Below are 22,998 nucleotides of genomic sequence, written 5' to 3'. Positions count from 1 at the left end.
TTCTTTGTAGGCGATCCCAAAGATGGTGATGTATGGGTAGAGGTCCTATACCATTATCAATGGGCCCAAGCCCTTTTCTGTCATCGATATCTCGACGGGGGTGCATACTGTAGCTGTGTACGTGAAAATGTGTGTAACGAGATGGAAACGTTTAAATGGGACTTTCCTCCTTGTTACAAACATTTTCTCGCACACAACTGCAGTATGCACCCCCGTCGAGATACCGATGACAGAAAAGGGCTTGGATCCATTCATTCTGGTGTGGCGGCATTTCCTTTGAGTACACCAGCGAGAGAATCTCCCTGTATATAGGTAAATCTGTGACCCCCCACCACTTGCGTATAAACGTTTACGTGGGAAAATTTGAATTAATATTTACTTTGTAATTCTTAACTAAATTTTGTAATATTTATTCATTAAAATATACATTACTGTTTTTAAATCACTTTTAATATTAATATCGTTAAAATTACGACTTTGAAAATTCCTACTTGCCCACTATTACCACTTTCATTCTGGAAGCCTGATTTGATCGTGAGTGTATACAATCATACGATACTAGAATACAATAATTTTTAATGAATTAATCATGTATTTATAAGATGTTAACAGATGTTTTCTTTGCAAAATATATGTAAATATGTTTTAAGGTATTGATCATCCACGCCCAAAACTATATGTATGAAGACCTGTTGTAATATGATCTATTAATATGCAAAAGCTCATTAAAATCTGAGTCAGCTAGTTGGGAAGCCGTCACTCACATGACACCATATCTTCAATGTTTATCAACCGCCTGTTGCAAGAGACACTGGAGTAGAACATTTACTTGCTATCTCCCGTAACAATTCTGTCAAGGAACGGTTAAAATTTCTGTCTGGAAAATCATGTAACGATGATGTTGTTCGGTTAATGCAATTCTCTATTGCAGGAATTCAAATAGATTTTACTAAATTTGCATTAGATCGTTTAGGGGTTGTATAACTGAAGATACGTTTTCAAATTAACCCTTTCCTCTATAATATCGAGTCACACTCGTGACGTAACTTGCAATTTAAATGTTTCAAAGGCTGGCACTTTTAGTATGGTTAAATTTTAAGTTAAATTCTAATTCTAATTTGCTCAACCAAGGATCGTTGCATGATATTTCAATTTTCTTTATTTGCGTTAAAATTCAAGCAATGAATAGTTAGCTCTGACTGATGCAACTATCGAAAAAATCATAGCAGAAGGGGTGAATTATTGTTCGTCGAATTATTATTAAATGATTGTCTTTTGTAATGCTTGAAAAAAGATAGAAGTAGAGCTAACGAAAATATTTTGTTTCCCTCGATTCAATTGAAGATGAGTTTGATCGTTGATCACGAATAGTAGATAACACGAACAATCCTGAGGATTCTACATCGTTTAAACAAGCATTACTGTTGCGGGGAACGAGTTTCCTCTAAATATAGTGATTTTGGCTTAATTATCACAGTTTCTACCCGCTTAATTGTCGTGGAGTCACCTCCCGCTGGTTTCTATAATAGAATTACTCGGTTGGAGTTTGTCCAAAGTTCGTTTCGAAGTAATTTATTTCCAGTAATCGATGACGAATGAACTAAAGGATAGGTCATTAAAAGAGGAAATATTTTAACATTCAGATCATGTTACATGTCTGATTAGCGAACTTTTACCAGAAAATTGCTGAATCATCGATCAGGCAATAGTGTATGTAACCGGGATACCACGATTTCTTAGTAAAACCTACAGAAAGTAGTTAACTATAGCAGCGACGATCTAGATTATCTTCCTGGAATGTAACCTACTGATTTAACGTGAATAGTTCGAAGCTCTCTATAAACCTTGTAAATGTTCATTTGGAACACTGCAGCTCGTCAATACATTAAAAATGGCAGTAGCGCAGCACGTACACTGCCATTCAAAAGTCTTAGAATCCTGACGTGTTTTGATCATTTTTAATTATTTAAATTATGTAGCTTTAATAAGGTTAATTAAAGTTTAAGGTTTATATTTAAAAAATAGGAGCCTTATAAAAACTAATGAATTAAATCGGTTTAAAATTGTGTGGTGTTGTTAAGCTAACTAAGAAGGTAGCATTAGAAAAACCACAAATGAAGTAGGGACCTTATAGCAAAATACGATCGCAATCGAAACGATAAACCGCGTCATGATTTTAAGTAATTGTACGGTCCTTACGGTAAACCTGTATTTTATTTATTTACTTATAAATAAGTGTAACAGAAAAAGAAAACTTTAGAAGCCACAAAGTATTTGCTACTTTCCAAATTGAAAAACAAAACCTGATGTATCTTGCGATAACGAAGACAAACGTGCTGTTTTTTTGTAAGGCAAATGAAACGTGCTACTTTCCGTAACGCAGTAACAGTAGGACGCATAGTGCGATAGAAGAATGTATCCTGAAGAGAACAGCCAATGGCACATATCATGTGTCGTCGCCATTGAAGGTGTTAACAACGGAGGACACGGTGAAGAAATATCAAGAAGAAGCCAAGTTAAATACACTGGCAAGTGTAAACGAGAATTTTCCTAACGAACAGTCTCGCTTGCATTACTGGCACAGTTACGTAGAGCTTACACAGCCGAAAGTGTGTAACGTGTAATAACCTAATTTCGTAAATTTACAAGATTTTACAGTATTACATAAAAATAAATGACTTATTTCTTCCATCTTTTCAAACAAATTTTTTTATAACTCCAGTTTCTTTTCGAGAAATTCTACTATGTTCAGTCAGAAAAAAATCCCCTAAATACAGTATGTATAGTGATATTTGCTAGTTACGTGACCGAGATTCGGGACCATGTCTGCCATTTATCTAAGCGGGTGGAGTTCCAAAAATCCGAATTAGCAAACATTGTGTACGAGTATGACCTACAGGAGGAACATTTTAATTATGGTTGTCTTTCAAAAATTGCTTTACCTATGAAAGTACATTGTGACTGTATAGGCCAGAGTTGTCTTCGTAACAGTGGTCTTATTCGTGGTAATGTCATACGAGAGAATATTGAAGGAAGACAAAAAAATGTCAAATGGATAGATTAGGTATCTGTTTCCATTTGCATTACCATTTCTGTCATAACAATTCCGAGACAATTCTGTAGCATGCTATGTTCTGAAAAATTTCAATTTCCAATATATCAAATATTGTATCTTAGAAGTACAAAATTGTATAAACGTATTTTGTTACAAATAAATCGTCGCTGAAAAATGTTATACGATCAGGTCCGATGCTCGTTTACTCTGCTTTAATTCATTGTACGCTTCGATTTTTCCTCGTCAAGTTCATATCGTTAACATGAACGTGTAATCACGATAACTGGAGGAATCCATCCATTAGAAGAGAACAAAATACAGCGATAATCAGGACAAGCGTTGAAGCGTGACACTCGCACGTGTACACGCGGCCCTTTTACCCTCCTCGGTAGCCGATAAAAATCCCTGTGAGCCCTGGCTCGTTGAAAAGTTTGAAATCAAAAGGCACGCGCTGGCAATCGGAGTACATAGCATGCCATTGAGATTTGTAACGCCTGACGGTGCAGCCAGACACATTGAGGGCGGTGCTGCCATAATCTCTTTCCTTCCCTCTTTTTTTTTTTTTTCACCCTTTTCGACTCTCCACGAGTCACCGGCCGTATCCCTCGAATTTACCAACCTCCACTCGCCGACCAGTGACTCCATAAATATGCATTCCATTTAATGAAACTACCGTAGCAGGTGGAAACACGGCTTTCGTAGACGGCTGTGTGTAGTTTGCCGGCTGTAGCACGTGAGAATGCAACGCGCAGTCATTGAATTCGTGCAACGCGGCATGGTGGCCATTGTCGTACCGGCAGCAAGTGTAACTCAAGTGTCTCCGAGTGTCATCGGAATTCTTCTGCTTCTACGTCGACTGCGAACGATAACCATTCGCTTCTAACGCCACATTGTAACAAACGTGCATATGTAAGTACTATTCGCGTGCAATGTAGGCTTCCTTCGGTTGAGGGGAATCGTAGAGGAAGCAGCCTCCCCACCGTTTCGTCTTCGGTCTCGGAAGAATGATACCCTCCTGTCCTTCCGCGTAATGCCGGCTTTACATTGGCGTACTAAAGGGGTTAGTTACTTCTGCAAGACAGCTACTAACCCAGTGTAAACCGAGCGGGAAAGAACTTGGACAAGTATTACATACTTACTTGCGCCAGCAGCGAGGACAGGAAGGTGAATAGCTTACCAGGGCTATTTACTTACTTACCTACTAACCGTCTCCTACTAGCCGAATTTCTCACCTCCCGGACACCTAATTTTTCAGTTAGTCTCAATATAAATGTTTGCGTATAGAACAGAATCATGTACACGGTATGTCACAGCGGAGATGTTCTTTTCTTTTGTATTTTTATTTTTTAATTGTTGTTTCATTATACATGAAACTAATTTATATTGCTTTCACTAAAATTCAACATGTTAATAGTGGAATCGTGTATACATAACAAGTGTTTCTATTGTTTGGCCTAACTTCTCTATTTGCCAATATTAAACTGTGTAGATTGTCTCGAGCGTGAATCGATTTCAAGTTAGTTCAGAATGTAATCAAAGTTATCTATTCTACTATTCTGTTTGCTTCATTGGAAAATAACAAACTGATAAAATTTTGTAAGAAGCAAAAATGGTGAAATAAATTACTAAAAATTGTATTTAGTTGCAGTGGTCAAACTCCGTAAAAACGAACTATTTCTTATCGATTTTTTGTCTCCGCTAGATTATTATATCTATGGTAGTTTGAATTCGTACGTTAAAATAAATGTCTCCTCCAATTCGTATGGGCAATTACTTTTGTAACCAACTGTACATACGGTAGTGGTCGCTTTTAATTGCCGTAGTTTTTCCCCGTTTAATTGTCACGGAGTAATCTCCACTAGTTTCTAGGATTGCTCACTCGGAGCTGGCTTTCACGTTATCCATTCGCAATCAGAAACGAGTGCGCCAGAAACAAATAACAACGAGCTGGAACGTCTACTTCGTTTATTGCCATCGCGATTCGATTCCAAACCATATACGTTCCTTATATAAGTAACTTTCAAATTTGCTAAGCTTATATAGTGTACAGAAACTGGCTACCCCTTTAAACAGTTTTGGACTAATATTTGGCTAACTATTCAGAAAAACAAGCTTTTAATTGAACATAATTTTGTAAGAATGGATCATACTCAGGTATTAAATTAATTAAAAGAAATACAGAATGACTAGCAATTAGAGCGTTTTATAGCAATTTGAAAGAAAAAAATGGCATCAAAACTCACCTTGAGAGATTTGGAATCATTATCGTATTGTAAAAAGTAACTTTGTTCTAAATTTAATTTCCCTGCACCTTTTTAAAATAATCAAGTAACCGTATTTGCTCATGGTATTTTCAATGAAAATAAAATCTGCACCAGACGAACTCGTAGACCTCCATATCATTATCCTACTACCCCCTGGTTTTACAATAGAAACGCAGTTTTCATACATAAAATTAACTATTAACTTTTCGTCATACGAGAACTCTACGAAAGATACTTTCTTTAATATTCATTGCAGACTTAGATAAAAAAGTAAAAAGAAAACCTTCAGTATTTTATTTGTAATTTGGAAGAAATCACGTCATTTAACGAACTAATTCTTTAAACTTAAAAAGAAAAAACTGAAGTTGTTTGGACCAATTTCGAAAAATCATTCTGTTCTAAAGTACCTTTCATAAACTTTGCAAACTCTGCTATCAAAGGTAAAGATTAATGAATAAGAAAAAAATCGATGCCTAGAACATTCGAAATCGTCTAATTTGCAAGCTGCGATTTCTTAAATAAAATCATCTTAATTTCAGAAGAAAAGTCGTCCCAATTGCAATAAATCATCTAATCTAATAACACTGGCCAAGATCATGATTTAAAGTTTGTCTTCTAATTGATACGAAAAAACTTCTTACATGAAAGCTCGTTTCACGGTGGGAGAAAATGAAAAAATCGCATTATGCAAAAGTAGGCTGAATGAGCCGAGGTTATAAGCGATAGCCAAATTTGCTTGCGATGATATAGATCAAAACGAGGTTCCCTGGCGTGCACCTTGAAACCTGATAAAACGCGTAATCGGTTTTCCTTCGTGCCAGCTACGTCGACACGTTAAGGAACGTCCCCGTATCTACCGCGACTAACTTTCTTGAAAACTTCCGCTATTTTTCTCGAGCAACCCCCCCTGCTTCTTTTTTCGTTCTCTGTTGTCGACGCTCAGTGTCGATATTATTGGCATCGGGAACAATAATTGCAGGATGAGTTGTGGGTTTACCTGGTCGCCCGGTGATCGATCGGTTGGCGGTTCGTGCGGTGTAGGAATTATTTCGAAGGAAAATCGAGCGAGGCGAACATCAACCAATTTCAACTTTTAATAAACTATTGCATCAACTGCTGCATCATGTTCGGGCAGTTTCGCCGGAGAATTTCTCCGATACGAATTACCTGGAAACGAAGACCAGAGGACGGACGAACTATCTATCCCATTAAATGAAATTTTGGTCATTTTTCAATCTTTTTGTCAGCGACAAGTTTAACTGCATTGTACGATTACAATTGTCTCATTCGTTATGCGATCGCGTGTAATTTATGGTCGACATTTTTATTATATATGTTTTGTACGTTTTTGTTTATAAAACTTATGGCTAGCATTTATTACATATGAAAGTATGCAAAACACATGTAAATCCTCTGTCACATATAAAGGATCAGTATAATAAATGTGTAAAAACTGGAAATAAAAATGAGTATCTTAAAAAATGTATATATAAATTTGGATAAATTCTTGCAATCTACTTATAGCTTAGATATTGATAGAATTTATTTTCTCTCCATCAAATTCAAGGTTTCTGCAAGTGTTCTATTTCTTGATGTAATCAGTTAGTCACGAGAGTACATATAGTATATAGCTAAGTATACTCATTAATCGTATAGCTAACCTACCATACAATTACATGATAATATTGCAGTAATATAGCAACCTCAAAGTATAGTAATGTGGCTAGGTCAGAATTTAAGAATATCACAATATGAGCCTTTATAAATTAAGCAATATAGAAATATAAAATTATAGTCATTTAACGATATATCACTGTGGTAATATGCAAAATAAAAATATATGCAGTAATACTAAAATATCATAACAATGCTGTAATACAAAAGAATAGAAACCAAAATATATATATAAGTAGCTCTGTGTATGGTGAGATGTAAACAATGGTAATCAAAATGGAACGTCGAGTGCTAGTGTTGAATACCATCATTGATGCTTCACCACAGGTAAGGGGATTGATACGATACATACTGATGATACTCAAACAATACGTAACCTAAGTACAGAAAGGTATCGAAATCTCGGATAGTCAATATCAATTTTCAATACCAATGACCCTTGAAAAGCTACCAATCAATACCAATCGGACAGGAACCAAATAGATATTGGCACGATGTGCCATTCCAATCTTCGTTAAATTATAAAAAATATTTGCTACCATCATATTTGGCTTAAAAAATATTTTTGCATTATCTACGTAAAAACTATTAGGATGTAATATTTAAAAAGTCAATAATTCGTGAAATGTGTCAATAATGGGATAATATATCGTTTGTACCTTTTTAAACAAAATACAAATTAAAACCTAGTATAACTTAAAACAATACAATTCATTTGTACAATATCCTACTTTATTAAAAATTTTATACTAGTTGAAAAGATCTTCACCTATTTTGAAGAAAATGTGTTAATGATATTCATTGCTTAACTAGAAATCTGTGTTTCCATGAAAATGTTATCTAAATTATTTTACGAGTGAACAAAAAGATTTCCAGTTTCAAAGTTCTTAATTGGAGACCCCGATATCTCTAACAGATGTTAATTAATATATATTATTGTATTCTATACAATTATTTCAAGAAGTTAGTCTATCGTTGCTGAATGGAACAACTTCCTTCTTACTTCTGAGTTTATAATAAGAGCTTCAAACAAAACTGCGACCTGCATTTGACGACGATCCTGTTGTGTGAATGCCTTAGTGAAGCCAGTCAAGGATTGTGGATAAATTATATAATAACTTGACAAAACAACAATGCATAATAATGAAGAATGTAGCAATATGATATAAAACAAACTAAAAACATAATCAAAAAATTGTTGCATATTGAATGACCGATTTCGACACGTGTGAAGTTATTACACATAATATTATTTCATTATAATTTTATTATAATAAATATTATAATATTAATAACATTATTTGCAGTTACAAAAATAGTTATTAAATTACGTTCAGGTCTTTAAATTTTACTAAAAACAGAAATACGTTAAAAATAATGAATGGTCCTAATTTTTTAGTCAGAGACTATAAACACATTTACTATTTCATGAAACTTATATAGGATTGGACATATTGTTACTAAAATCGGAGCGGATAGTTTACTAAACTGTAGTCTTGGACATATTATTGCAAGCGACCGATCAAACTGTTTCAATATTCTCTTGTTATTCACAATGCAATTCAGTATCAGTTTCACTGCTGCTGTAATCAGATCATGAGTTATCTCGTGCAAATTTATTATCTTGCATATACAGGGTGTCCTGTAATATATGCGACCCACTTTAGGAATTGAATCACCACTGAATCGCCATATATGTATTGAAAGCAACGAAAAAATATTTCATATAAATTCATATTCTATTTAACCTCATTTATGAAATATAGTTTATAACTATAAGATTATTCAATTTTTTTTCCTTCAATAATTCGTAAAATATGAATTTTTTTCATATAATCATTTAAATAATTTTTACACTATCATAACGCTCCTTCTGTGAACAAGAGCATTATGTGCCAGACTTCTGTATTACACTGTGTTTAGAGCGATAATGGATAGTTATTCTAATTTGGAAATGACTGATATGCATTTGATGTATGGGCTTGCAGAATGCAATGCAAATAAATGGATTGGACGTGGAGGTCCCAGTGTGTGGCTTGTTCCTCGAGGTTAAATTTACTGGATTTTTACTTGTGAGTATTTGAAATCCATCGTGTATACAACGCCAGTTGAAAACGTTAAAGTGCTGCATCATAGAATTAAATAAGGTTTTCAACAGCTTTGAGTAACAGCAAAAAGTATGGAGAGAGTAATTAAATCAATGATAAGATGGATACGGGATGCCTTGAAATGCAAGGTAGTCATTAGCGTTGTTTATGAAGGTAATCAGATATAAAACGATACAACACAAAATTCACTATATTTTATAATTAAGATCAAATAGGATATGTTCATTATATGAAATTTCAAATTCGTTATTTGATTAATTTTGTTTGGAATTATTTATTTTCCTGTAGTACGTTCTAACCCAGAAAATTTACCCATTATCTATTTATGATGATTGGTTAAATAACGAATTTCGTATAATCAATATTTAATTGAACCGATCAAAATCGAATACATATTATAATAATTATGAATATCAAATAGAGCATATGTTTATATGAATCTTGTATAAATATGTATTTTTATTTGTAATGATTTTAAATAGTTCAGTAACTATTAACATTGTCAAATCTTATAAAATGCAAATGATTCACGTGATTTGATAGACATAAGTCAATATTATTAACTCTTCATTTTATAACTCTTTTTTAATTTTGAAAAGAAATGTCATTTTAAGCAATAAAAAATTACTATAATTACAAATATTTAAAAACTAGAAAAGTTTCATAGAATATTATTTGTAACAAAGGGTTAAATACTTTAAAAAGGATTAGGTAACTTTCTTTTAATTTTATAACAAACGATTAATGGATTTTTTGTAATATGACATTTTAGTCTTATTCTTACTTGCAAAACATATTGTCAAAATTTATCCAAAAAATGTATGACACCTAGTATAACAGTAATCTAATACGGTCTATGACATTAGTAGAATCACATTAGCAATAGATTATTGAAGTGCAAATACGAAATGGCAAAGCATTGCGGCGCACATGCGTCTGCAACGAGTAACTTTCGTAAACAAATCCATCGTGATTCATGAGATTGACCAACGCTTGCAAAGATTCGACAGCACCACTAACTAAGCCCATAAATCTCAATGCATTATCGATCGATCTTCGGAATGCGCTTTCGTACACATGTAACAAAAAAAAAAGATAAAACTCGAACTGACAGCAGCTGCTGTCGGTATTGTTCTTCAACACAAAAAATAAGATTTCCCAATAATCTATTTTCTAAGGGTTACCACGTCAACCGCAGGGATTCACAAAAGCAGTACATACTGGAAAATACTGGAAAGCTGCATTGAACGGAAACTAAAAAGAAATTGGGTCAAAAGTATAAAAACTAGCGGAGAAGAAGTTTAAAATGACTTGAGAAATACTTTTGAATATTGTCCTATTACTATTGAAATTGAAAAATTGAAGAGTATTGAAGCATACATATTGCAGTTAATTGTTTTTTATTTTAATTCCTGTTATAGATATAATTATTCGTTAATATTATTCATTAATTTCACAACTTCTTTTAAGAAAATCAACATTCGTTTATATTAATCATGAGAAAATTGCTTTAATTCTTGGTAGAATCAATACACCTTCCCAACGCACAATTTATCGCTTACTGTCCGAAAATCCACAATTAATTCGTCAGCGACCATTACATTCTCGCAGAGTGACAGTGTGGTGTGGAATTTGGGCAGGGACTGTGATTGAACCTTATTTTTCCAAATGTACCTCGGGTAATAGTGTCATTGTAGGTAATTGGTAACCACCAGCATACCATGATTGAGAACTTTCCGCCACCTCAATTGGATGAATTGCATTCGAAAAACATGTATTAGGTTGTTGCATATTAAGTGGCTGATTTGGAACATGGAAACTCTGACATCATTTAGTGACATAAAACTACATCAAAACCATAGTTAATTGGTTAAAATATTGAAGCTTAAAATATATTTAAAATGATTACATCAATTTTTCATAAAAGTTTTTGCAATCAACTACCTAATTGTTAAAGAGTTATCGTGTATAATACACAATGAGATTATCTAATAATTAACAGTTTTATATTGAGAACAGTAATGACAAGTTTATATGGGTCATTTGTAACAAACTTTAGCTTCTTTATACATTGTAAATGCTGCTTTATGATAGTTTTATATCAGTAAATAGTGAAAGACTGTATAGGGTTTGGAATTGACCATTGTTTACTACAATTGATAATCTACTATTCTATATTCAAAACATTAATGAATCCTTTGTACAGTCATTTTCAACACACTTTAAGCTTCAAATTGATGTATCATAAGTGACATTTTACAACACTTTTCTGTCATCAAATTGTGTCAGGCTTCTGATGACTTAGCCATCAGAGGCTCGGTAACCATCAGATTACTTGCACCTTTAAATTAATCAAGTACTTATCTTAAGATTCAAAACGATTTCGTTCGAATTGAATACTTCGTAAGGCAATAACAATTTTCCCAAGTAGCATTCGGATCTTCTAAATTGAGACTTGGGTGTTTGAATCGACTTAGATTCGTGCTCGATCCCACCCCTGCTGGGAAGATCGTCGATGGTTCCATGTGGTCTAAACACGTTTCTTCTTTCGAACCGGGGGGGGCAGTGGGAAAGAGGAAGTCCCGGTTCGAGGGTGTAGCGAGTTAAGGGGTAGAGAGAATAAGGGCGGGTGGCAGCCGTGGCGCAGTATGCGAATAGGAAGAGTCATTTGTACCACCAAGTGCGAGGTCGCCTCGTGACGGTTGCGTGCGCCGACAGTTTCGACCGAGTCGTTCACACGCTCACCGCCACCCTTTTCTCTGCTTGCATAGATAACTTTTATCCCCCTGCTTCTCGACTTCTGATTGAAACCTCGTTGTTCCGAACGACTAATTGTTTCATTCCATTATTTCGCCGCTCGACTCGTGATCTTGCCTTATTTACGGCTACCCTCGTGCCGCGCCGGTCCATTTTGTTCACGGCGTACTCTTTGATTGCCGGTATTAACTTGTTCGAACGGTTCGTGCCGTTTCTTGGGTATCAAACATAAACACATTTTCATTCCCTTCGATATCACAATTCAAGAATACAGTGTATTCATTTCTTGGAATCACCACCGGGATCTTTGTAAATATTTTCTGCGTCAACAATAAATTGGATGAAGCAACATCTTACAGATGCGACGAATAGGGGAAAAATTTCGGTTTATTTGTTCAGAAGATAAATATAGTAATTGTATTCTGCTGATAAAAGTTTATTCGTATCGCGAATTCTTTTATTCCAAAGGTGTTTTTATGTTTGTTAATTAAAATTTCTATTGCATGGCTCTCATTTCAAACTATAAACGCTTTGCACAAGAATGCTATAGTAGTTTCGTGACAAGCGACTATAGTCGCATTTAATGACGAAAGGATTAAATGTCCATCAACTTATCTTTTCTTTTTAATGGTATGATAGTTTAACATAATTTAATGACCCATATTATGTTATCCTGCGGTATATGACGGTGAAACAGTTTAATTTTTAAATTAGTAATACAAAAGTAATGTTGTAAGGAATTTCTATCAAAAATTATAGAACAGGAGAAATAAAGGTTTCATTACTCTTTTGACAAAAAAAGAAAAAAAAGTAATAACTTAGACAATATTTCAGTATCATGGAACATGTTTTATATAGAATGGACCAAATAAAATACTACAGCTAACTTTTTTTCAAAATCATAGCAAATATAAATTCTTTACTCTTTTTTTTAATTAAAGGTAAAAGAGGACACAGTGAACCTCTATATTTTTAGCTATGCAGAACAAAAAAATGTTTCAAATAAATGTTACTTATTTCGAAACGTACGTTAATCATTTAAATGATTAAAATAAATGATAATGTTAAATTAAAAAAAATGTTTAAAAATGGAGTAACCTCCTTTTTCGAAGTCGGTTAAAAAGGAAATTAATATATTTGCATAGATTATGAATATTTGGAATATTTGAATAAAATCAGATTAATGTATTTATTAAAATACTGTTTTCTACCAATTGAATATCATTCGTCCTTTCAACTACATAAGATAGATGTCTTTTACGCTCGGTTACCAACCCTTCGTTAAATTCTCGTCTTCCAAACCCTCGTTATTCAGCGCGATGAACCGTTTAGGGTCTCCTCATTCACCCTGGCCACCCCTCTTCTACGTTTATGACTTCTCAATGTCCCTATAAAGCAGTAATCGCTAACAATTGTAACACGAGCTCGATGATACTTTGAATTCAAAGATTTACTTACATTCGTAAATGCTTTTGATTCTACAAACCTCGATATTAATACCTTTTAGTTATTTCAAACGTAAGTTATTCCTATTCCCTTTTATAAAGGTATCCAGGGTTTCTTTGATCGGTAGCAGAAGGTGATAGATAGTAACAGGAATTATTTTGATTAGAAAATATTGTAAGACTTGCAAAATGTTAATCGAAAAATTTGGCAAAAAAACGATGGAAACTTTTGCACAACCGACTTAAATTATTCTGTTCCTCAGGTACAGAATTCAAGATAGAAGACTGAGAGCTTAAATTTGAAAATTAACTATTCGTGTGCTTAAGAATTAGAGCTCCAACGTTTCTAATTACACATGTCCATTTTTAGCGAGGCAGTGAACGTGTTAATGACCATGTGCTGTAAAATGTTACTTGAAAGCCTTTGAGCTTGCTAAAAGATTAGTTGTCCACAGGGAAAAAATTTTGAGTAATAGAGGACGGTTAATAGGTTAGCAAATGGCCTGATGAGATATGTATTCATTTTCCTAACCTGATGTCAGTACTCGTACAAGTATGTACTTTCCCATTCAGTTTACACTGGGTTAGTAGCTGCCTTGCAAGTTAGTGGTACAAGTACCTAACCCATTTATTATACCAGTATGTACCTGGCTTAAGACACCTGCTAAATAGCCTTAGGCCTAGTTTACATTAGTAGAATAAGTAATAGAGTATACTAACTCCTCTACTACATTGGAATTATTACATAAGATTGAGTCTTCTATTAAGGCACAATCCCACTCTACCAACAATTCATTTTAATACTACACCAATCACTTACACAATGGTTTATATGATTATAGTAAACGAGTATTCTCTGCTAATGCTAATAAAAGGGGTAGTGATAATTTTCGGCCATAAAAGTTTCTGAGCTATACACGGTAATAACGTCTATGAAAACTTTTGTGAAGTACTTGTTGTAATGTTTATAATATTTCAAAACAAGTGTTGCCCATTTTCGTCAGAGTTCAACTACGTAATTAATGCTACAGTGAAAAGTTTCAGTACGCTTCTATTTAACAGCGATTTAGAAAACCTTAAGTTATTTTATAATAATTATAGTTTTAAAATAGTCTTCAGTCTTATTTTGTTAATTAGGGGGATGAAAATACCGACTTCTTGGTTATTATCCATAATCTTACAAATTCAACTTGTGGTTAGAGAAATTATTTATAAATTTTAAAAATCATCTTTTTTCCCCTCGAGGCCAACATTTTGAATAATAAATATTTCATGCACATATCTTTGTATATCAGTGAAAAATCATTTTGAAGAGATGGCATTTAAAATACTTCAACTATTAATAATAAAGTTCGAGAACGGAATGTGAAAAGATTTTCAAAGAAAGTTATATTTTATCAAGTTAATAGGCAACCCTATACAATCGATAACAAGGTACGGATTATAATAATTTCATTACGTAAGTATAGTTGTGTGACAGGAAGTAAGGCCATTAAGTTATACGTAATAATACTACTGTCAAACCGTAGTGCATAAATAAATTATACAGTAGCGTCATTGACGCCTTGCAAAGCTGAAGGTGCAGAAGCAGCGTTGGCGAGTAACGTGTATAGCCGTGGGGCTTGTAAATGAGGGAATAACAATCGTGGATGGGGAGATAAAAGGGGTGAGAAGGGGGGTAGTACCGCGGCGTTCTACACGGTTCAGGGCAAATTCTCCCCAATTACGGTATTCTCCGCGAACTGAACAACCTGGTTCCTTGTATAATAATTTAACCGTTGCCCCAAGGGTCTAAGAAAGTCTCTCGTTGATAGCAACGTTTTATCTCTTCTTCATCAAAATTATTTGAATCTCAACTGTGCTCGTTTGCGAAATTAGACGTGCGATTAAGTAACGTGTGTTGCGTAACATTTTCTCTGTGTTTCAAGTATAAACTTATTATAGTATACAGTAATATCATAATCACGTTCTATTACTTTAACGCTAAACTGCGGATTTTAGATTTTTCCATTTTATAATATAAAAATTATTATGGTGCTTTTGTTGAAATGTATGTTGATTTTTGTTTCGTCCTTCGTTTATTTATTTATCTGCTATTTTCAATTTGAAAGTAAATCGAAATATCTTGAAAATTTTTGTTAATATTGAGAAATGTACTATTAAAAGTCAAATAAGACCAAATCTACAAAATGGGAGCTATCTTACAAAATCTCATCTTACAAAACGTATCCAATGGTATTAATGTATAATTAAATCTATAATTTTTTAATGGAAGGGTTTCATATATTGCAAGAAACTGATAATAATATGAAATACAAAACTAAATACAAATTCTGGTTCTCTCCATGGTCCGTCATTTAAGGATTAATCGAGGAAGTTAAGCAAAAACTCTTTAATATCTAAAATTTTCGTTTCATAAAGGAAGAGAAATATCAAAGATATTAAATAGATTTTTGAGAGATAATCAATAACTAGGTTAGTTTTAATTAAACTTGAACACTGCAGTCAAAATGGCACACCCTAGGATTAATTTTTCACTTCAACTTCAAATCGCGATCAGAGAAATCAATCAGGCGTCAATGAAATCGTTTATAGTCTAATTTCGTATCGCATAACGAACGAGCACGACAGTAACGAGTCTTTCCTTTCCGGAACGTTTGGTTATCGGTTTCTTGTTTGTGGGACCTCGAACGTAAAATCGTCCAGCAAAGATACACTCGATGGTGCCAGGCCGTGATATATTCTCGCGCCGTTCTGTGACAATGCGATGTTATCTGTAGTAGTGTGGCACACCGCGGCTCCCTTTAGGCGACGAAACCACCTCTTCCTATCCACCTATCCTCCCCTGTCCTTCCAACCCTTGCCTCAACGATGCCGGTGGGGCGCGTAATATATTATAACGCAGACGCCTTAGCAGCCTCGCCGACTATAGGCTCGCTTGACTAGTTTATAGCTACCACCTTAAGTTGCATGCTATCCTGCCTAGCCGAGATTGTGCGAGCGAAATGCATTACAGACGAATATCAGCCAACTAGCAAAAGTCAACCAATAGTATCGCGAGCCTCGATCGAATATCGAACGGCACTGTTTGCAGGAAGCCTTCGTTCCATTGATATATTTCAGCTTGTAAGGCAAAACAGCATAACTCTTCGTAAACTTCGCCATTTAACCCTAGCAACACCAAGGAGGGGGGTTGGTTGAGAAACATTGAAAATACATTCCTTTTCTCGTTTAACGAATGTTTTCACTTATGCCTTCAAGATTAATACCGAAGAAGTGATTTTCATTTGTATCTGGATTTTCACAATTTTTCCTGTTTTTCCTAGTTTCAATTGGCATAAATAAATATGAATATTTAACAGTATAATGGAAATGTTGAATTACATCAAGCAAAAGAGAACAAGCCCACTGGGATGCTGAATTTGCAATGTTTTTCCTGATCGAAATGTAAACATTTATTATTTATACGCGAATATATTCAAATAAGTATGTTTCAGAACAGATCCATTATTTTTGTTATTATTTCTCATTTTCTGATTTGAAAACTGAATTTATTGAACATAAGTAGAACTGAATATAATTACATACAGTTTTATAATATTTAACATAACCATCGAGATTTGTTACATATTTCAAGGATTAAATTTCTCTGCTGAAATGTTGAATAATTTCCATAAAAATTTATACACGTACAGTATTTCATTCGTAATGCGTAGTATTGCGTGTACAGAATATTTGAAAAAAGGGCAAGAAAGAACGTAACAGATTTTCATTGTTTCAGGCACAACTGTTGGATAATGTAATTACCTAAAGCGTTACAAAAACTTACAATTGCTTCTATTATACGTACTTAAAGACAGTAATGTCATTTAATAAAATAACACGAATGAAATTAAAAATTCCAATTTCCCTATATTTTTAATACTAGCAAAATTTATTTTATGAAAATTTTTCAACATTTTAGCAGAGAAATTTTTAAAAATATGCTTAACTCTTTTTCTGAAACTGTGAAATGAAATTTTGTTTTCTCGAGCGAAATTAATTTTTCTTGAAAATTAATTCCACTTACTTTTAATCGATCGTGGTTGGCTACACAAATTACTCGTTCATGAACTGTTAAATGACCGAAATATATAGTACCCGAGAAGACTACTACCGAAGTTTCTACAACATTAGAGTTTAGAGAAACACGCGAGCTATTTCTTGTTCAATTATTGCAGCTGACATTAAACAGACAATTAAACAGATAGAACATCAGTGTTTACTGAGTTTGAGAAGGTCCTCTGATCACTCTATATAATTGTATCGACAGTAATAAAATGAAAATGATGGACGACAAAAACAATTCTTTTTCAATAGAGCATTTTAGTAGAGCTTAACAATTCCATGTAAAAATTACATGAATGACTATATCCTGACTAATTGTGCGTATATTAAGTGTTTCAAAGTATGCGAAATTATACCAAAGAAAAAAGAAGAAAAAAAGGAAAATCATTGTCACGCGACAAAAGAACAAAGAGGTAACAAATGCCCGTCTAAATGAAAGGAACACGTGTGACGTATGCAATTAACCCGGAAAATAATTCTTCTCTAACTTTCTTCCCGCACCCTTCCTAACTTAATGAAGTTTCCGTGTTTAATTAACTTTAAGAACCATTTTTAATTACAAGACTATTTCGTACAATCCATTATGTTGCGTATCTATTCCTCATATAAATTTGAATTGACTAAAAAAGAACACCTTAAAGATTCTTTTTATTGTAAAACTTATTAAATCGTTTCATAAATAGTATCGCCATTTCAATTCCAACAGTGATAATTTTTGATATATCAATTATATAACATTTTGATTATTTTTCTTTCCTTATTTAAAAGAAATATTATTCTTTATCACAGTATGAGCCATTAGAAATTATATGACTTCGAAAATATCCACAATCATATAGAAAGTTACAATTTTTATAAATCGTACTTTTTATTACCTTTAAAAAATTTCAAATTTTTTCAAATTTTTCAGTTGCCAAATTTTCTTTGTGGGTTAACGACTAGCTCAGGATCAAGGGGAAGTCTAAAGGAGGCTACAACCCCGGGCCTCACTTTCCAAGAGCCCCCTTTCTAAACCTCCCCTTCTAAGGAATGAAATTTCTTTTTTACTGTTCCTCTTTTTCTTTGTGATTAAATCACATTTTATTTCAAATAAATTGCAATTTTTTAACCAAGTTTATCAATTAAAAGGTGTCTCAAAAGTTTGGTGCCCCCGTCACAGAAATTTTAACCCGGTCCTTATAACGACATTATCTATAGGATGAATAATTCATTATTCTGAAACGGTACATTTGTTAAGAAATTGTAGAACTAAAATTACTTATCGAAAAAGGGTATAATTTAACAGTGTTCGTTAGACAAAAAGAATCTATTGTAATCAGACTGGTCTCACCGTCGTTGCTGTACCTTTCTCTGGCTTTCATTTTCTTTCTTACAATTCCTGGCTATGGTATTGCTTATTCTATTGTTCCTTTTCCAGCGTCGAGCAACGTACACGTAAAAGGACAATCAGCTTATGCATTTTTCCTTTATGGAAAATTAAAAAATGCAAACAACCTTCGGTTTGCCTATCAATTATTACGAATTTCACACGTATATTCAAATTAAACGCAAAACCTTTCTGTTTCGCCCGTTCAAAAATTCATTTCGGCAAGTGAGACTTTATAGGGGATGAAAAAGAAGGATTGAAATTACAGAGAAAACGCAATATTCGTGATGAAGAAAAATATGAATGGAACCATGGATTATAACTACAAAAATGGAAAAAGACAATAAATTTTTATTTTTCAAGATAATACCAATCGGAAAGGCTACAATGCTTTTTTTTAGAAACTTGTTTGCGTTTAAGAGAATTAATGTACTAATTAACTAATAATAATAGACACAATATATAACATGACGACAGATGCCTCAAACAATTGTTATAGAAGACACGCTCGCTACTTATTAAACCTGGAGGGTCTTTTATACCCGCTTAAACTGTGGCTACACGTGCGTGCAGCAATTAGTGCAAAATACGTTCTTGCCACGTGGAACATTCTGCCCTGAGGATCCAAAGACGTATTCGCATGTGTAATTAACTGGTTATACTATGTTTATGTATATACGGGGTGTCTTTGAAAAATACATTAGGGAATGGAGCGTAAAATCGAATTTATATGCTTATACAATTTGCATAAACTGAAACAATTAAACATAAATTTGGTCAAATAATAATTAGAACTAACAATCCCGTTTACTAATATTATAACAATTTATTATAAACTACTATTTACAGCCACATAATGGAAAAAGAAGAATTAATAAGACATTTTTTTTAATAATCCTACTTTAAGCTATTCAAGAGATATTAAAATATTGAATAATCCTACTTTAAGCTATTCAAGAGATATTAAAATATTGAATAAACTATCAGACAGTCGAAAAATTGAATTTTATAGAGTAACCTTTATAATTACAAGAGCAAGTAAATGGTAGTATAAGTCATCGTATAAGAAAAATTCATCTTAACTTGTATTTCACTTTTCGCGTCCGAAGTCATTTTGAACTGTCCCTGTTAAAAATTGTAATTTGTTCGTGTTTACTCTACGAGAATAAACTAGGTAGTAAAGTTTCAGAAAGTGGCAGGAAAATTTGCATAGCTTTCGAGTGTGATACTCTAAATAAATGAACGGTACAAAAGTAGTTTAAACAATTTGAAAGTAGAGATGAACTTCTTAATAAACCTCTGGTTAATCTTTAAGAAAGATCGACCAGGCGCACTGGATAATGATAAATTAAAGAATACTGTTGAAGCGGATTGAGAAGAATAATGTAAAATCCTTAGTGAAAGATTCAATGTACCTGAAGAAATTGTACTTTATATTTTCTAGTTGAAATTCAGGTTGAAATATGAATGTATAAATGACAATGTCAAATTTTCAATTTTAATATCAACAAAAATCTCACATTTTATATTGGTAATAAAACTTAAATTACATTTATTATGTATCAATTATAAAAGCATTGATACTTATTTTTACTGTTTGAGATAAAGGTGATGAATCTAATTACTTATTTGTGAAACTGGAAATAAGGGTCAATCGTGACCAAACTTTCTACAATTCTAAAATTTAATATTTTAATATTCTAAAATTCTATGTACCTAGCTAATCCTAGAAAAAATTCTAATTAAAATTTACAAAATGCATCCAAAGGCGCTCTCACTAAAGTTGGGCATTCGAATTTGTAAACGAACAAAAAGAATATAAAAATATAACTAAAAATTTACAAAATAAAATGAAAACGAGTCTAAAATTAAATTTAAACAATCTCTGCCTCAGCAATCCGTCATCCAAGGATTAAAAAAGTACATCTATGTACATAAGCTCTTTATCCTTAACTTCTTTAACTTACGTCGATTGTGTAAACGTTTACATTTAATACAGATACTTTTAAATAAAAATTGCAAGCTCTTCTGTTCCTGGTACAGAATCAATTCTGTTCAGATATTCACGCGATCGCGGGGAGAACAAAAAAGAAATAGCTGAGCGTAGGAAAACAGTACTCAAACATTTAAGCACTCGGCTGCCACGTTCTCAAACAGCATAGGAAATTTTGAGCATTCATTAAAATATATAGCATGATGAAGATGTTTATTTTGTTACTACTATTCGTTCTTCTTGAGCCTCCACTTTAATCATTTACTCGTGAAATATTCACTCCGAAACCCATCTTTGGTTGAATGTATATTGATGTTACTTTTTTCGCAGTGAACAAAAAATAAATTATGTTTTAAAAAAAAATACTTTCAATACTCTTCATTAACAGAATTTCATAAAAAAAAGATGAAGTTAACATTCAAATCTCATTGACAAAAAACAAATATTTTTTCCATATCATTACGGAAAAAGAAATTTATATTATTCCAGGTGGTCTCGCGTTTTATACTTTCAATTTTCATTTTTATTCGTGAAACAATTAAAAAGCGAATATTTTCATTCATTCCGAGACTATCAGGTAAAAAGTAATTATTTAATCAAGTCGATCGTTATCGACATTCCACGTTCTATTTCACAGAATATACTTTTGAATCGCCATAACGCGTTGATTGCAAACGATAATTTCATGCCGGTTCCCTGCACCGCGCATGTTTAAATATTACATAGGGAAACGCATTGAAGAGAAGTATAGAAACGAACGTTTATTTTCATTTAATCTTTCAGTAATATATTCTTGTCAGATAACCGACGGTTCAATTGTCAATTATCATATTGCTGCGGCACGTGAAATATTTCCCAAAATTATCGTTCGTGTAACTGACGCAATCGAATAACGGGTGTACAATAAAGTGGTTGCAGAATTGGATAGTGATTTATCCGATTCATCTTCGTTGGCTCGGTCAAATCAAATAACACGTTGGATAACAATTATACCGGTAATTGTGTAAATAGCCGATCCAATTGAAAGCCTACGCTCATGGTTTGTTACAAGTAGCGAGTATCAATCGATTAAAATTTTTAATTTGATTAATTGATTAATACTTACGATTAAAAAGAAAATTCATCGTAACGAATCACGGTTGATTTAATTGATTGATGAAATTAGTCGATAATTATAAACATTAATCGTTCAATTTAAAATATTAATTATCAATCAGTACTTTTTAGTGGAAATGTAATTAAAATTTTATTTGTAATTAAATTAAATTTTACACACTTTTAAATAAGTATACTCTTTTAGGGAATAAGAAGAAATCAGGTTTCAGAATTATAATAATGAATTTTAAGTAAATTAATTAAAAGAGATAAAGCTATTGTCAATAAGCAAGGAAAAGTGAAACGACATATCTGTGCAGTGGCAGTCTTCAGAAATTTCTTGATCAACCAAATTGAATTTGACGTAGCCAGAGAAGCTAGCCAGAAGGAAATCCATTGGCTATCCCTAGGGGCTATTTCAAATCTAAAATATCGGATTGAATCATCCGTGATCGTCAGAAAAGGAAAAAGAAAAAAATAAGAGACAAGAAAGCTGTTGGACAAAAAGCCACGTACGTATAGAACGATTGAATTCTTCCAATGTTGCGGATAACTCAAAAATCTCAGGATATTTATTGAACATATCATAAATCCAGGAAAGATTTTGAAATATCTAGCACGTTGACTGTGACGCCACACATACATACATACTATGTAGGCGATACTTGAATTTCTATAAAAATCCACCAACTTTATTTTCAGGAATTCTTATACTTATCTAAATGAAATATTCATATTGGGCATTTCGAATTATGAACAATATAAATAATTAAATAATTAAATAATAAACAATAAACAAAGCTATCCATATTTTTACACGAATATTCAATCATAGTATATAGATGGACAAATATGATAGTATGACCCTAAAACAACCTTGGACTTTAAAGTTTCTAATCAAATGTGAAACTTTCTCTAATAGGGTGTCCCTGATTTTCCAAATCGTTGGATTGGACATAACGAGTCTGCATTATGGGTCACTCTGTTCACCGCATCTCACCCCCTGCATTTTTTTCTATGGGGGACATTGAAACAAAAGGTTTATGAAGAATAAGTGAGAAAAAAAAAATATGAAAAAGTATGACAAGACAAAATCAAATGATGTCATATGCTCTATGTTTCTGCATTACGTTC

General features: G+C 33.0%; 1 protein-coding gene and 1 long non-coding RNA gene across 6 annotated transcripts in view; one reads left to right on the top strand and one right to left on the bottom strand.

The window, feature by feature from the left end:
• LOC117607271 (limbic system-associated membrane protein) overlaps window positions 1-22,998 on the bottom strand; it is a 145,119-nt gene that overhangs the window by 116,790 nt on the left and 5,331 nt on the right. The gene's annotated exons all lie outside the window — the stretch shown is intronic.
• The window catches only part of LOC117607273 (uncharacterized), a 32,178-nt gene that overhangs the window by 5,332 nt on the left and 3,848 nt on the right, over window positions 1-22,998 (top strand). For 2 of the 5 annotated variants that reach the window (XR_013063377.1, XR_004582156.2), the window contains exons 2-4: window positions 8,982-9,254; window positions 22,070-22,376; window positions 22,567-22,942. This is a non-coding gene — a long non-coding RNA (uncharacterized LOC117607273). The remainder of the gene's footprint in view (window positions 1-8,981; window positions 9,255-22,069; window positions 22,377-22,566; window positions 22,943-22,998) is intronic. The other 3 variants (XR_004582157.2, XR_004582158.2, XR_013063376.1) reach the window with 3 other exon arrangements.

The sequence above is a fragment of the Osmia lignaria genome, chromosome 14 (genome assembly GCF_051020975.1).
Source record: "Osmia lignaria lignaria isolate PbOS001 chromosome 14, iyOsmLign1, whole genome shotgun sequence".
Classification (NCBI taxonomy): Eukaryota; Metazoa; Arthropoda; class Insecta; order Hymenoptera; family Megachilidae; genus Osmia; species Osmia lignaria.
The sequence above is the reverse complement of the archived record's forward strand: the minus strand, read 5'-3'. Positions and strand labels throughout refer to the sequence as shown.